Source organism: Nicotiana tabacum, chromosome 5, assembly GCF_000715075.1.
Source record: "Nicotiana tabacum cultivar K326 chromosome 5, ASM71507v2, whole genome shotgun sequence".
Lineage (NCBI taxonomy): Eukaryota > Viridiplantae > Streptophyta > Magnoliopsida > Solanales > Solanaceae > Nicotiana > Nicotiana tabacum.
The window spans coordinates 88,343,641-88,361,493 of record NC_134084.1 but is presented as its reverse complement, the minus strand read 5'-3'; positions in this window follow the sequence as shown (position 1 = coordinate 88,361,493).

Sequence of the window (17,853 nt, the reverse complement as noted above, 5' to 3'; positions counted from 1 at the left end):
TATTGGGAAAATGACGTACGACTTTGGGAGTTCTGTGGAGAGAAATGGTATTGGGGAGGATCATTTGGTGCACAGGGATATCCACGGGGATGATGTCGAGGTTGGAAGTGTTGATCGGGAAAGCCCATCGGATCATTTTTTCTGTTTCTCTTTCTTCCACGCAAGCTTACTAGGATGTTCTGAATGTCTTTCGAACAACTCATGATTTTGCGTGACTTGATTCACTCTTCTACTAGATCCCCCATTTTTAACACATCTTTGAAAGGCCTTCCCAAGGCCTGGATCAAATGACTGAAGTAGGTGGGCCCTTGGGCTTTTAGGAAGAACTCAACCATTTCTTCTTCCCCAATCGGGGTATTGACTCGAGCAGCCTGCTCCCTCCATCTGAGTCCAAATTCTCTAAAGCATTCCTCTGGCTTCTTTTCCATTCTAGATAAGGAGGAGCGGTCTGGGGTAACCCCTGATCTGTACTGAAAGTATCGAACAAAATCTTGAGCCATGTCACCCAATGTAGGCCACTTACCAACATCTTGATGAATATACCAGTCCAAAGCTGCCCCAATCAAGCTCTTACTGAAATATGCCATCAACAGGTTATCTTTCTCTCCAACGCTTCTCATTTCACCGCAATAGACCCTCAGGTGGGCTAGCGGATCTCCACACCCATTATACAAGTTAAATTTTGGCACTTTGAACCCCGCGGGCAGGCGAGCGTCAGGGGACACAGACAGTTCTTTGTAAGTCATGCTACATTGGTCTTCCCTTCCTTGTTTGTTTTTCAAGGATTGTTTTATGCCTTTCAGCCTCCTGGGTATCCCATCTTTTCCTTCTCTTCCTGTGAACCTTTCATTTTCAACACGAAACTTATTCCGAGGGCCCTGTTTGTATGAGTTGGGAACCTTGTGGGCAACCTCTGAGGGGTAATATTGGGCATCATGAACTTGGAGATAAGCGGGTGGATCTGGAGAGTATGGAGGATCATCTGGCATCGTGTCCGGAGTTTGGGTAAGGGCAGCATTTAGGAAGCTAGGTGGTGGCGGGGGTGGTACCTTCCCAGTCATCTAGGCCTGATACATGTCCGCCATGTGTTGTCTTAACATCCCCACCTCTTCAACCAACCCATTGTCCTGTTCAACCAATTGCTTTTGGGCACCTGTATCAACCAACTCAGTTTTGTTGTTGTCTGCCATTGCCTTTTGACTTTTTGTTGTGGAGAGGGGTTACTACTTCGAGGACCACAAACCAACCACCTTTATGCTATGAAGATATCAAAAGGAACAAAATGGGGTCATCCCGTTAGCGTTAGGGCATTTAACACCAGAAATATCACATTGCGTGCAATGCACCTAGCAACAATTAATGGTTCTAGAATGACTTCGAAGGTCATAAGGTCATTTGGCATCATCCTAATCTGCCCATTTGAATCTTCTCTTTTCTCTTCTTTCCTCGCACTTCTTATCTCGCTCATTTTCTTTCCCCTCTTCTTTCTAATTGTCGCTCTTTTCTTCCTTCTCAATTCTCACCTCCTATCATTTCACCATCTTTTTCTCTCTCTTTTTTCTTTTTTTTTTCTTTTCTTTTAAAAAATAAAAAAAAAATGATTCGATCGAACCCTATGTAGGTTGCCTACCTATCATGACGCCGCATGAATCAGATCTTTGCGTAGTTCGGGAAGATCAGGAATAAAGGAAACAAACTGACGTTCTCTGTTTCTTTTTCTTTATCTTTTCTTTCTACCTTAATGACTACTCTGCTGAGAAAAGAGAAATAAATGAAGAAAATCTTTTTTGAATTTTCTAAACTTAATGTTCTATAACCTATTCTAAACTCAAGCTTAACGTATTTTTTTCTTTTCTTTGAAACAAACACTCTATTAAGGAAAAACTCCAGAAGAGAAAGATATTTTTTTATTCCTTTTTTTATGAAGAAAATCTAAAGAGTGAACCACAGAAAGATATTTAAAATTTTCATTTGATATTCTGATGCAAGGTTTCGAAACAAGCAATGAAAAAGATAACACAAAATATTTTTGGATTTCAATTTTGATTGCCTAAAGAAGAATTTCTAATGATAAACAAAGGATAAAGTATGTTTTTTCTATGTACAATATCCTAAAGTTCTAATGAAAATAAAAAGAAATTATTTTTCATTTTTCACTAATTTCCCCATGAAACACCTCAAAAGAAAATCTTTTTGAATTTTAGAATTAATACCTTAAAGAAGGATTTTAAAGAAGTACTAAAAAAATTCTCTTTTTTTTTTGAATTTTGGTCCTAATATAGTAGAGGAAATATAAAAACAATTCATTTTAAGTCCTAGATATTAATTGCCTAAAGGAAAAACAATCTCAAAGGAGAATTGTTTTCTTTCTTATAACAAAAACGCAAAATTTCTTCTCTTTTTTTTTTCTGGATTTTCGACTTGTAACATATTTCCACATGCAAAATAAGAAATACAATAACAAAAGACTCGGCGAACTTAACCTGACTATTACAAACTCTAACATCACCTAAAAGACTAAATACTACTATATAGGACTAGAAAATAAAACAAAAACAATTGACCCAAAAATATAAAATGGCTCCTCGAGCAGCTCCTGAATGTAGTGATCCTGGGGTATCTGTCATGCTCAAACTCCGGTAAGTGGATCCACACCTGTATGAGAAAACTTAAACCAACACTATGTGAGACAATAACATTCCCTACTAGACACATGCAAGACATGATTGAGGCTATTTTTGCAAAATGACTTATTTGCCCAAAAGGTGGTTAGAAGTGTGAAATTTGGCTAAGATCCCGCAAAGCCAAGAACCTAAGATTTACTAGGAAGACCGGACCCTATGTGGGTTGTCTACGTATCATGCCCCGAAAGACGAGAATCAGGTATGCGTAGTTCGGGCAGATTGGATACGAGCGAGAATTAAAAAAACAACTAATTTAGAGAAAACATATTTTTCGTCTTTTTTTTTAAAAAAAAAATGATGAGACATGTAACTTTTTTTGAATTTTTCTTTTTCTTTTTTTTTTGATTTTCTGATTTACGGAAAATGTTGAAAAAGTGTAAAATCTCTTTTTTTCAATTTTTTCATTTTCAATTTTTTTTTTGCTTGAAAAAGTGTGAAAGAAAATTATGATTGGGCCCCACTTACTTCATCTTCACGCTTCGCCCTCTCTTTTTCTCCTCTTCTTTTCATTTTTTTTCATTTGCCCTCAACTAATATTAGTCCGCCAAATGACCCTTTTACCCTTGAATAAATGCAACATGTAGCACATAAGATGCATCAGGATGGTCTTTTATTTCGGGTACACCTGTCCTAGACAGACCCAACCCCTGTGTTGAGTCTCCAAAGTCAAATGCACATGATGCAGATAAGTGCTCCTACTAGGGATCCGGCATGACGCTTTGTTATACTAGGTTTAAAGCCTGGGTTTATTTGTTCTAGACCTGGCTTACCCGAGCGGACAACTCGAGCCGAGGAGGGGGCTGCGTACCGGTAACCAAAGGATCATCCGGCTTTGCAACTTGTCCGAGCCTCGTTCTATTTGGGATTTGACACTAACAGAAAGAAGTCACGACCAGCATGCACTCCTCAGGAGAGAGAAGAGAGGGGTTTCGTAGCAGTTTATATATACAGCTAAAATAATATCAAAGCGGTAAAAAGCAACATTTTGCACATTAGGCTCAAACATGTAATAAAATCAGATAATAAACAAAGCCAAATATAACAATTCATCTAAGCTCGAATTCTAAACTCTGAACCAGAGATTCTGGGTTCGATTCCCCAGCAGAGTCGCCAGAGCTGTCACACCTCCTTTTTCACTACACCCCCAGAAGGGTGTATAAGGGGAGTTTTTCCAATTAAAGGACAATCGAAATGGGATTTATTTATCAAAAGATTCAGAGTCGCCACTTGGGAGATTTATGGTGCCCCAAGTCACCGGTTCAAATCCCGAATCTAGGAAAGGTTGATTCTGTTTAACAATCCGCGAATCAAAAATCCGAGTAAGGAATTCTGTTAACCCGGGAGAAAGTGTTAGGCATTCCCGAATTCCGTGGTTCTAGCACGGTCGCTTAACTGTTGCAATTTGGCTTAATTATTTGATTTTAAACATTTTGAACCTATGTGCAAATTTTACTTTAAAACCGCTTTTAATTGATTTTTTAAAGAAGATTGAACGTCGTTTAAAACGTGCCTTTGGATGGCGCCACATGAAATGTACCCGCAATCCGGAACACATTTTATTCAACGTTTTAGGATTTGGAGTTGGGTCACATGAAATGCGCACCCAAGTTTAGGAAGATAATATTATTAAAATACGCGCCTAAAGCAACTATACGTTGGTAACTTTGCGAGGGCCATAGAAATTTCACTAAATGGCACGCCTCGAATTCTAAGGATTAAATCAAAATTAATTAGGCGCACCTTGAGTTATTCTAACTAGGAGGTTTCTAAATTAAATTACGAGGGCGAAGACTACTGGTACTATATCATGGCATGCCTTCAACAATTGGATGAGGAATGCCGAAGGGATTCTAATTGTCTTGAATTGAGGACTGGGCCTCACGAGATAGACATTACAGATTCATAGGCCCCAAAACGTTTTTTCGAGATAAACGAGCGAGCATTCCAACTTGGGAAATTCTCGGGCTCCAGGCTTAAAAAGCCTATCGCGTGACAAGAAAAAGAGAGGAACATGACCTCATTCTCATCTGAGCCTGCGTTAGGCCCAAACTTGCGCCCCTATTTGCTGACCCAAAGAGTGCTAGCTAATGTACACAACATGGCATAAAGGATTGAATTGAAACGGACACTGGTTTTGAATAAAATAAAAAAAATCGAAACCCTGGTCATGGGAAAAAGTCTGAACCCATTTTTTCGAACGAGCTGGCTTACTAGTATTACATGAAGTTTGCCAGTATTTAGGAAACAGAGTTAATAAAAGAAACCTCATACCATTGCACCAGCTTTGGGACTCGTTGAACCATACTCATCATTTGAGGGAACTAAGCTAAAATAATGTTCAAATTCTGAAAGGCACAACTAAGCTAAACATGAACCCATTTAGGCCAAATCACATCTTAACCATTGACAAACACAGATAGAATATTGAGTGTATTAAGCCTTACTACCCAAATCCAGCAAAACTATGACATTGAGCCACTCATTCAAAAGCCACAGAAGTTACATATAGCAAAAATGAATTCACTGAACACAACCAAGCCCAGATTCCAGCCTTAAGGCAAACAATAATACCAACAGCTACATTTAAAGGCCAAACGAAGGCAAACATTATCTAACAGATGATATTCATCACCCAGATTCGAGGTATATATTATATTTTGTAAATGAAATTCTCTGAATAAGATGAAACAGGAAAACAAGATAATAAACGATCCAAACTTGTCGAAGAATATGATTCAAGAGTTCCAGGCCTTCACTTTTGGTTCCAAATCAATTTTACATTTGAAGGAATGCAAAATCGTACCTGAGATTGGGAACAAAGAAACAAAGATGAATCAGCAGTGTCAACAACAGGGATCGACCAAAGCAACAACACTAGAGCCCAACAAACCAGAAAGTAGACCAACAGATCAATTTTAAATAAAAAAAACCAACAGAGCAGATACAATGACTCGAATTCTAATTTTAGTTGCTCAATAAACCAACAAACCAAAAATAAACTCGATTTTATCCCATCTTGGCACCAGCTAACCAGAAAATTCTTAGGCACTGAGAAAACCTCAAAGATCACCACAGAAATCAATAAAACAGTGCTTCTTGAGACCTTTCAGTCGTTTTGCTTCTCTTTTTTTTGGATTTTAGCTCTTCACTCTATGAAAATAGTAACATCCCGCAGATTCTGTATTTTGGTTTTCCAGCTCTCTCAATCTGAATTGAGCTGCAAGTAACTATGCCTTTATAGGCAAGTCATTAAGGAAGCTTTAAAGAATTCAGTTTTGCATTTTAGACCTTTTGAATTTTCTTTTTTGCTTAAAAGTCCCTAGATTAGTTTCCAGAAATTCACTTTAATCCCTACCCCCAGCTTCCTGGAAGCTTCCCATTCAGTTACACTCAAGATTCCTTAGGCCAATTCTCTAGACTACCCCTCGAACTCTGATTATTTACCCTCTCAGCCTAGCAGAACCCCTGTTGATATACTAGACAGACCGAATGGGCCTTGGGTCAATTTGACCCAGCTGTTCAGCCCCAAACGAGCCGGAATAGACCCCAAAACCCAACCCTCAAGATCAAAAATCTATTCAGCCCTACTAGCAATTATAACACGGACAATTACAGCTTTAGCATAAATGATTTACTTAACTAAACTTAACCAAACTAACAATTTTTTAAAAATTAATCTGATTGCAGCCCAACTATACTGACTAAAACAAGACTCCAACTACTCATGCATGAATAAATACTCCAGAATGAATGAAGAATGATTCAAGAAGAGGAGAAGAAACAGAAATCCGAAAAACAAACGGAAAATAGATTAAACCAGGAAAAGAAAAGAAGAATACCTAAGAAAATTTCAGAAAATGAAAGAGGGGGCCTGATTCTTCAGATCCTCGGATTTTCCGGACAAATCTGATGTTAATCGTGCGTTCTTACGAAAAACACACGAATAAAATCGGATTCGACACGAAATTTCGCCAAAGCTTGACTTGGGATTTCTGGGGTTCATTTCTGATCCAATATTCGAGAGGATTGAATGACATTCAAGGGAAACAGAGTTGGGATTTGGAACGAGGGGGTCAGGGTGGTTCTATGGTGTGTTTTTGGTGAGGATTGGAGCCAGCGCCGCTGGGCTAGGGCGGTGGGAGTTAGGGTGGCGCTAGGGTTTGTTAGGGGTAAGGGAGTTCTGAAGGGTGATGATGAGTGAGGGGTAGGGGGTGTTTGGACACTTATATATTAGACGAGGTTAGTTCTGGACCGTTAGATAGACTATCCTCGACGGTCTAGATTAAACTTAAACTAAACGGGGTCGTTTGGTGAGGGAGGGGTCTGAACCGGGTTGGGGCGCGGGTATTAGGCTACGTTGGGCGGGTATGAGGAAATGGTTTTGGGCCTGTACGTATTTCAACTGCGGGTAGCCAGACTGAGGGGTCTTTTCATTTTTCTTTCTTTTGATTTTTTCTCTCTTTTTTCTTTTCTAATTTCTTTTTTTTAAAATCAAATTAAAAATTAGAAATAAGACCTAAATTAATTCCTAATCAAATTATCCTATCAAATTAAATTAACTAACTCTAAATAATGCTCACCACCACTAATTAAATGCCAAATTAAAGGAAACCATCAAAAATTCAAAAAATTACAATTAAAATGCAAAAACGAACTATTTTTTGTGATTTCTCATTTTTATAAAACACTAAATTACTAATTAATTCAAAACTACAAAAATTAAATCCTAAATGCAAATGCAGCGTATTTTTGTATTTTTCATTAATTAAACAAAATGAAATGCACAGACAAATGCAAATAATTAACAGAAAATGCCACAAAATCCACAAAAATTGCAAATAATGAAAAGAAATTATTTTGTTTTGAATTTGTTGGAATAATTCATATAGGGCAAAAATCACGTGCTCACATTCCCGAGATGATAATCCTTCTCGTCGTGATCCTTCGAACCATATCGATGATGAAGCTTCTAGCTAGTAGTAAAGATGAAGATGATGCAGTATAAAACATTCCTTGAATGTTGTGTATTGCTAAACAAAGTTTTGAACTTGTGAATATTTAGCAAGGATAGTTTTGAATGGTGATTATCTTGTTGATATTATTTTGTTATTGAACATTTGTGTTGTTGTTGTTGTGGTTGGGATTGTTGTTGTGGGTATTATTAGCGTTGTTATTGTGTTAGGCATTGGTTAATTGTTGTTGTTGTTGTTGTTGTTGTTGTTGTTTAATTGTGGTTATTATTGGTTAATTGTGGTTGAATGGAAGCAATATTATGTTGCCATTATAGGATGGTCATTGATTATAATTGACAGGTGGTGTAGCATAAAAGCAACCATATTCTACCACATTTTCACCCAAAAAAACCGACCGACTTTGGTCGGAATTCTCATATTAAAACCCAAAAATTCATAATTTTCGACCGATTTTGGTAGGTAATTTGAATGTGCAATGTGCAAAAATTTGAAATTACCGACCGAAGTAAGTCGGAATAACCTTTTTATTTATTTATTTTTTAATGATTCCAATCGGTTTCGGTCGGTCTGTTAAAATTTAAAAAGAAATGCACAATTATCAAATAATTATATTTTTGCTCGAAATCGGTATAATGTGGTTAGACTTTGGTTGAATTAACCGACCGACTTCGGTTGGGAATTGCAACTTTTTCGGTTGTCACACGTTAGCGACCATAATTGTTTTGACGAATTAAAATTAGTCGGTTTTCTTATATTTTTGATCGATTTCGATCGGGTTTTTTGGACGATTTTTGGCAATTTTCTGGTAGTATGATGTACCACTGATCACTCGATGAAGGCAAACTTGTTAGAGGGTATTGAAATTATTTTTCCAATTCGGAACCGTTGCAAGCATTTTCTTGCATTATTTTAATTTAATTTATTATGGTTCCTCTATTCTAACCCAATTAATTAAAGTTCTTATTTTTCTTATTTGTTATGCATTGTCCTTGATTCAACACTTTGATGTTGTCGCTTTAGTCCCCAAATTTTCTATCCTCTATTGATTTCCGTAGTCCTAAGGAAAGAAATCAAAAGATAAAAAGTGTTTACCGTGAAAATGGTAACAACAATTAAATTTGTAAATAAGATTCTAAAAATACGTGATTTATTTTTATGCTAGTTGTTAGAGCAGTTGATGCTACGAGTATAAAGTTTAATGAAGAAATACAAGCTAAAATGTGGCAGTAATCAAACCGAGATGCCTGCAGCCTGAGCCTTGGACTAGTCGATGAAGGACCTCGAGGTCGATATCTAGCTCGAGCTCGAGCTATCGGGGGTAGTCGGGGATGGGATAACAGTTGATATATCATCAAACAAGGATATTTATGGCCAATACCAAGCAATGAATGGAGAACAAGTATGAAGCTAATAACGCTAAGAGCAACCTCGAGCTAGTAGGAACGAATAATTTAGAGAGAAGAAAGAGAGAGGGATATTATTGATCTTGTGGAGAAAATAGATGGAGCAACATCAACCCTTTACAAAGTAGTGTGGGTTCACTTTATATAGGAGGGGAACCCGGATATAGTACATTATGTGTCAATTATTATGGAGATGGGACGGCTAGACGTGACGCTTTAGCATAGGCCATGGATAGGCTGGCTCTGTCAGACTTGGCCATGTTCCTTGGGAACTTCCCCTTCTACTCTAGCCCCGACCTTCGTCTTCTTCGAGTCAGGCCCCGAGGGAGGGGACTCGGTCGCAACTCCACGTTCTTGGGGTTTCGAGGTATTCTTCCTAAGTGGCTTGATAGCGAGAAATCAAGTCTTTTGATTTTGCCGCATACAGATAGTCTTAGCGTTTCCCAGAACGAAGCGATGGGAAATGATTCTGACACCTGGCTCCACGAGCTTCTTACGGTGACGTCATATCAATGATGCAACCTGTGGCACGAGTTTTTGCAGCAACTGGGGCATCCCATAGACTTGAGTATTTGACATCATTCAATGCATTGTCGATTCCCTCTCTCCAGGATGAATGCTCCGCCGTCGATTCGGTTCTTCGAGTACGCAGTAATTGCGTCTATCCAAGTACCTTTGTTGGCTTATCTACCCGTTTCTTCTTATCATCTTCCTCTATTCTTGAACATTATGTTTGGGGCTCATGGCCTCAAGGCCGTTTCGTAGAGCTCCCGTAGGCTGTGTTGTGATCATTTGCCGGAGCTTCCCTTTGTTGAGCATAACTATGTTATCATGTTTCTGTTGTGGTTGTTGTTACGTCTGTTGTTACTACCCTTGTTTGCTCGAGATGATGACACACGGGGGTCAACTTTCCTTGCTCGTAAAAAGCTCTTCGGATTATATATCGCTGCTCAAAAAAGGGCTTGGATTATACACTACTGCTCACCTTCATACCCCAGCTAGGTGAGGTGCTCTGCCCCGAGCTAGTAGCTTGCACAGCTAGATGTCCCAAGAAGTGGACTCTAAGTGGCCATCCAATAGGGACCGAGGCTCGCCCGGTCCGCTATCTCTTCGAGGTTCTCTTGGTCAGCAAGGGTCCTCGACCTTCAGAGAGCTATGGAATTTTTTCATCCCTCCCTGCTGCTCGCCCTATCCTTTGGGGATATCAGTGTGGAAGGCCGAGATGAGGCTTCTGAGGATGTGTGCTCGGAGGCACCTATTGCAGGAGGCGGACCTTCGGAGGTAGACCAGCCTCTAGGCTTTTATCTCGTGTATGCACCCTTTTGTTTCTTCCTTTATGCGTAAGAACCCCTAGCGGGCTTTTGTAATTGTATGTAAGGATCCTTCGAGGGGTGTTGTATACGGATATTTATGAATATACAGGTATTTTCTCGATTTCTGTTTTCGATTTTTGCCCTATTGTTGCATGTTCTCGTGAGCTTTGAGGCCTTTGAATGTTTTCCTTTGTTGCTGACCGCTGACATCTAACTTGGATGCGAGCGTTCTTTTTGATCCTCTACCGTTTGACATAGCTCTTTTCCGATCCCATCGTCGTACCTCGGGCCAAGCCTGAATTGATCTGATAAACTCGGGTTGTCGGGCCCTTCAGGTTGCATGGGGATAGTACGCTGAGTTTTGGAGCTTTTGAGAGTGGTATCCTAAGCGAAGGTCAGCTTCGGGTACCTGGGGGTTGCTCTGAACTTGATGCAGATAGCCTTTTAAAGCGCAGTGGATAGACTTCCATTGAGGGGTTGCCTATACTTAGGCGATGCCTCGATCCCTCCTAGAGCCTTCATGACTGGAGCTTCGCGTGCTTACTCTTCGTTTTAGAAAGAAAAACCATGAGATCGGGTACCGCCTCGAGTTCTATGATGGCGTTGAAGGCTTTTCGAAGCCTGACTTCTTTTTTGGTGGAGATCCTCGAGTTTGACCACTACCTCAAAACTGGAGAAGATATAGTTCACTCCTTGAGGCCTAACTTCCTGTCGATGGGTACCTCTGGGGTCGGGTGCTACCCCGGGATCTATACCGAGGCTATTGGCCTCCCGGGGTTTACTCTGGATAGGCGAATTGCTGTTGTTATCCCACATATACGTGGGGTGGCTTTTGCTTTTTTGGGAGGCCTCATTATTTTGGATAGCTATCCCTCCGCCTTGGCATCAGGTCCTTCGTCTCTTCAGGCGCAAAAAGTGTTGGCACACGTCCTTGCTTTAGTCTGTCAATTCTACTATAGCCATGGCAGCTACTTCGGGGCCGACCCAGTGGGGAGGGTAGAGTTCCACTCCCAGCGTTCAGGATCCGTGGGAGTTCGCTCTGAAGACTGTGTCTTTGATAAGAGAGGAACATCTGGAGATGGTGAGGAGATACTGCAGATGGAGCAAGGGGATAACACTACAGGTGCTTTCCCCAGAGGAGAGTATTACGGACTCTGCTGATGGATTCTTGAGCGTATACCTATATCCTTTCGCATTTGGCTCCCTTGATAGGGTCGTGCTTGAATTCTGCTTGAAGTATCGAATTACTTTGGCGCAGATACATCCGTCGTTTTGGTGAGTAGTGCTAATGATGAGGTTCTTTGTGGAGAAGGCTGGGCTTGAATTCACGCTCAGCTACCTCGTCAGGCGATACCGACTCTTTCATCACCGAGGCTTGTTAATCTTGCGGTGTCGTTCGTCCACGCCCTTTGTTATCAATGATGAAGAAGATGGGGATCACGAGTGGGTCAGTCGATTCGTCCGGGTACGGACGGCTGACATTATCCCCGTGGAGCTTATGCCATTTCCTGAGGGATGGAATTATGCACGTGAGTGGAATGTCTCGTGCTCCCTTAGATTTGCTTATAGCGAAAACTAGTTGAGTGACTGTGTCCCCTTCTTTTTTTGCAGCGACTTCATAGACGCCAGGAGAAGTTCTCGATCTGCCCGGCTGGGTCCGGAAGTTGGCGACCCATTCGACTTGCGATGAATGTAGGTGGCAAGTTGTGTCCTGTGACAGATGGGAAGCAAAATACCAGGGTATGCGTGTACGCTGCTCCTACCTTGGTCTTCGTATATTTGAGATGACATTTCCATCTTTCTTTTATACCGGCTTTGCCATTGCAGGTATCAGGTGGTTCCTTGGGGCGAGGCCGTGCTCCTCCGAAGAGGGGAAAGAGTCATCGGCCTCCGAGCTGAGGGATGAAAGAGATAAATGGGATTTTCACCCGCAGTGTGATGGAGTTTTTAATGGGGCTCAACGGGCCCGTGTCTTTGAGGAGAGGACATCGTCCGAGCTTGTTGTTCCTAGAGCGTCTAATTCCAGAACGGTGGTTCCTCTTAGTGAATATGCTTTGCCCGAGGTTGGCTCTTCCGGGGCCGAAGGGGCAGGACCAATAGGAGTGTGCTCCGCCTTCGAGGAAGTCCGCCGACTTCACTTCATGTGAGTTTCGGTGCAGTCCTTCTATATTTCACGTCCTCCTTCCTTTATTGAGTTTTCTTCTGCAGGCCTTTGATAGGCTCAGGTCTGAGCTGCTCCGTTATGGGGCCAAGCTCCGAAAAGCTCTGGATGAGGGTGAGTCCCTTAGGCCCCTTAGCAAGGAGAAGAAGGTTGAGTTGACGCACTGGCGATATGGGGCGTATCGGAGCTCGAATTACGAGAGTTATTTGACGGAGCAGGTAACCTTTCATAATACGCACTTCGCTCTTTTTGATCCTTAAGGTTAACCCTTTTGCCTATCTTAGCTGCAAAAAAGATGGAGGCTTTGGAGTACCTTAAGGGCAAAGCCGACCGAGTCAGGAATTCTTGCGGTGAACTAAGGGCTCAGGTGCAGGCTCAAGCTTTAGAGGTGAGGGGCGCCTTGGCCAAGATTCCTACCTTCGAGGCCTAACTCCGCTTGGCTTGTGACAATGCTACAGTTCAAGCGGATATGATCGTGAAGCTCGAGTCTAATCTCTCAAAGGTTAGGGCTGAGATAATCGATACCCGGGTTGAAGCAGCATTAAGTCGAACCAAGGCTGATCAGGAGATGGCGATTCATGTGAAAGACGTTGCTGATGCCCAAGCCGAGTTGAAGCGGGCCCTCGATCATAAGAAGAGGATCGAGGATATGTTTGTTGCAGATCCCGAAGAGAGGTACTCGAGGAGATTGGCGCTAGGGGCTTCATTCTCTCGGAGGAGTTGGCTCGGGCAAGGGCGGACGAGCACGATGCTCGGTCACTTCTTGCTGACACCACAGAGAGTGAATCTGGGGCTGGCAGGCTGTAGCCTTTTGGAGCGAAGCGTAGATTTTGTCGCTTTTACATTTTGTATTTGATATTTTCAGAGCATGTTTATAGATGGAGAGCGCGCCTTTTGCGTATGTAAATAGGAGAAAACTTGAAGCTTTATCTCTTTTGTTTCTCTTTCTGCATTGTTTTCTTCCATGCGGGATGGTTTTGGTGTTTGGCGGGAGCCCCATGGGTCCGGAGCTAATTAGGCATGCTCGGAGGCTCTTAAGTGCGATTTCTGACACGAGTAGGCGTTAGGGCCTTTGTGCTTTACCCAGCTATTTTAGGCCTAGTCTCCAAGTCAGGCCTTGACTAGGGCTTACGTGACCTTCAATCTCCTATGCCTGCATGGGCGGATGATGATTGTTCTTGTCCCTTGCCCTTGGGCATTTGTGTTTCAACTATTCCTTGTCTGCATGGGCAGATGACGATGGCTCTTTCGCTTCAGATCGAAGCGACCTTTTAAGTGTGTGGCCTGGAGGCTTATTTGGCTGGCGATAATGGCACTTACGCTGTGCCCTTAGGCATTTTTAGTTTAACTATTTTGGATCCAGTCTCTGAATCGGGTTATGACCCGTGCTCATTTTAATCCTCAAGTTTTTAATTTTCAAGCTGGCGATAGTGGCTCTTACGTTGTTTGGTCGTTGACACCTTTTAGTGTGCGGTCCGGAGGCTCGTTTGGCTGGTGACAATGGCTCTTACACTTTTTACCGTGGGCATTTTGTAGGCTTTGCTTTCCTCTCGTTAAGGTCTTTTTGAAATGATTTTGCCTGACCCATTGTCGGTTCGGGAAGAACCTCGATTTTAAGTTGTTAGCAGCGATGTTCGAGCACCTCAGAAGGTTCTTAGTTCGCAGGCTGAGTAGCTCGAAGCCTTGTGATTTGGAGCTAACATAGTCGAAGCCCGTTTGCCTATTGAGGGAAGACTGTTTTAACCGGGTTTTTTTAAGTATATTCAAAGTAATGGCCTACAATTTTGTTAGCAATAGTCGGGCGTCCCCGAGTCGCATTAATTTGGTTGGTGCAGCCATTTTGACCGTAGTCATATGCATTTGGTCGGAGCTATTTTTGATCCTGAGTGATAGTTTAGGCGTCTACACCGAGGATATGACCTTTCGGGATTCTTACAAATGCGACGTATGGCCTACACTTCAGGATTGAGTTTTATGCATGTAGTAAGGTCTTACAAAAGTTTCATGCCTGTTGAGGTCTTACAGTTTGTCGTGCCTATTGAGGTCTTACAGTTTGTCATGCATGTTGAGGTCTTATAGTTTTTGTTGCTATGTAGAATAGATCTGGTTACACCATGTCTGCCTGCTCGGGGTCTTACGGCCTCGGGTTTTCCAGTGTATGGCGATTGGCAACAGTCATCGAGTTTGCTTAGGCTCGAAGGCCGTTATTTGTGAGCTCGAAGTTACCTTGTTTGGGCTTTATGAGCCTGGAGTTCCGACCCTGGGGCCGTGCGGGTGCCAAATATTTGATGCTAAGTCTCCGAGTATTTCTGGATACATTTGGTGGAGGGATCCCTACCGAGAGCATGCCGAGATTTCCTTTTTTGGAGTATGAGATGCTGAAAGATATTCTTTTATTCTCGGCGTAAATACATATCGTTTCATTATTGTGAGCTCGGCCCGCGCGGGCACGGCTCCTTGGACCGTTTTGTCCGGTACATGATTCCCTATTAAAACTCAGTCCATCGTTCCCCAACCCTTCCGAGCGGACGACGCCTTCAAGGGGGTGTCCTTTATTGTTTGATTGCAGAAGAAGACCTGTGATCTTGTCGGATCCTCCTCAGGGGGTACGTTGCTCTGCCAAGAACCTTACTGGCGAGGCCCTCTTTGGGGCGGAAGTTCGGCCGAGGGGAAAGAGTGTGATGGGTTCTGTTAAGGCCTTGGGGTCACCAGGTAGGGTTAGAGCTTACAAACGCCCTGGTCGGGTGTCTGTATATAGGTTAGTGAAAAATCACGAAGGAGGGAGGTAGTTTTTCTTTACCGCGGGATGTGTAGGCGACATTTTGGGGTGTGGACTCTAGTACGGCCCTCCGCTGTGTTTAATCAGGCTTGGCCGAAGATGTGGTTTGCTTACCCTTTGACTCTTTCGAGAGTGGAGATATTGGTGCCGGTGATGAGTCATGTGATGCGGAATTTCCCCTTATCGCGTATTGCTTCCTGTCGATGGTTTTAATTCCATCCCTTGCGTGGAATTTCATCCTTTTGGCAAAGTGGGGGCGACCCTATCTTCGGGTGATGCGTCGGCGGTCGTCTGATTAAGGCGCATGTGCCTTGCGTTTCCCTTGATCATATGGAACTCGGCGTTCCGGTCTAGGCCAGTCATGTTGTATTGAGAGAATGGTCTTTCTCCTTGTCGTAGCGATCGCCGCTTGGAATCTATCAAAGATTCGAGAGGTGTTTGTGTTTTGACCTGGCGATCTGAGCCTCCCCATCATCTTCGGCCTGACAGTGCCGATCGAGCCACCTGCACTCATGTGCACATGTTTTATTTAAAATGGGCGGAGTGAGGAAGAAGGTTACTAGTGCATCATTGTGAGGTTGAGATAAGGTCTCAGTACCCTCTTTGCTGAATGTAAGAGCGTCCTTAGAGGTATATCCCTAGATCTGCCTTTCTCCGGTGACGAGAAATTTTGCTTTCCCTTTTTACAAGTTCTTGGAAAGGATCGTCGCTCCTCCATTACCGTGGTAATGTGCTGCGGCCTGTTTGCTTCATTCCTCCTGGAGGCCTTCCATGCTGGGGACTGAACTTGAATTCGGTCGCTCGTCAGTTCTCGGCGGTGATTTTTGTCGAGCGACTTGGCATCCTTCCTTTGGAGCTGGTCGCTATCGTCGGCCCCGTGGCCGCACTTGCTATGTAGTTCCCGTGCCAGGCTGTGATTCCTTTGAGAGGCATTCGACCTAATTGGCCTGAGCCATTTGACGTCCCTAGTTCCACCTCCGGTGAACACGATGTTTAGTATAACGATGTGGAAATTGTATTCTGACGGGCGAGGTACCCTTGCCGGCCATGCGTCCTTGTCGAATATGGATTTTTTAACGATTCCTCGAGGATGTTATCCTCGGGACATTCTTCGATCGTTGCGAGGTAGATTGCATCTCAGGGCGTTCCTCCTGTCTGCGGCGCATGGGCGGTTCCTCCCTCTGTTTGGCATTGGTTTCTTTGCCAGGAGCCTGGTTGGGTAAGCTGAGCCCGAGGAGGCTCCCGGATGGTCATCCACGACCCTAATTTGCGACTGATGCCAGGTACGGGCATCCGACTAGGTCTTGGCTGGGTACCTAATCAAGTTTTGTTTAAACTGCCCTAAAATCATCGGGCTTGGTTTGTTTAGGCTTTGATTGAAGGCCTGTATTGCCTAGTCATCTGAGACCGGGGGTAATCTCGTTCGTTCCATCAGGGAATGAGGTGCAAATTCCCATGGCATTTCATACTCCCTTTGTTCGGCCCTAGACGTGTCGGGCTCTCCTATCGTTACTTCGATAGCATCGGCATGTATCTTTATGGAGGAATTTTCCAGTATGGTAAGTAAGTTTATGGGGTCAGGTGCTAGGCTATGACGCCACGTCATGGTTTTTTTTCGAGAGTTTTTCCCCGAACATCTTCAATAAGACGGGCTCGATCTCATCATCTTTTGGGTTGTTGCCTTTTCCCGCGCACGTATAGGCGGTGATGTGTTCGTTGGGGTATGAGGTCCCGTTGTACTTAGGGAGTTCTGACGTTCTGGACTTCTTTGAAATGGGTTCCAGGGCCGCTTCCCCCGGGGAATGGCCGTTGCACGAACTTCCACGAACCTGATTCGATCCTTTTTGAGAGATCCTCAAGCATCTTTGCTATGGCAGGGTCGGCTACCAATCTGTTATTGCTTGATCTCTTAGGTACTTGTTCAGCGGGGGGGAGCTGTTGGGGCTATTTCCGGCGCTGCTGTGTTGAGAGTCTTCGGATGGCTTTGTAGCCGAGCGATGGCCAACTGTTGTGCCTGCAATATTTCAAAAATAACATGAAGACTAACTTCCTGTTCTTCCCGGGCTGGGGTCTTTTGGGCTTCCTGTGGTCGCCATGTCGTATGCTTCCGTTGGTGCACGAGGTTTCGTCGATCCGCTGTGCGTCTTGCGAAGCCGCATCCGCTGGAATCGGTCCAGGTGCATTATCGGGGTTTTGCAGTGGCGCGCCAATGACTGGTACAGCCATACCATTTTCTCCGTGATTTTAGAGGTAGTTGTTCTTAACCCCGTTTGCCGAGCCAGACATTTCGACCTAAAATCAAGAGATCTTGAACAAGAAAAAGTGTGAAAGATAACTTGCGTTTGTGTAATGAAACCAGCAAGAAAATAATACCTATTATTTTTAGCCCCACGATGGGCGCCAAACTGTTTACCGTGAAAATGGTAACAACAATTAAATTTGTAAATGAGATTCTAAAAATACGTGATCTATTTTTATGCTAGTTGTTATAGCAGTTGATGCTAAGAGTATGAAGTTTAATGAAGAAATACAAGCTAAAA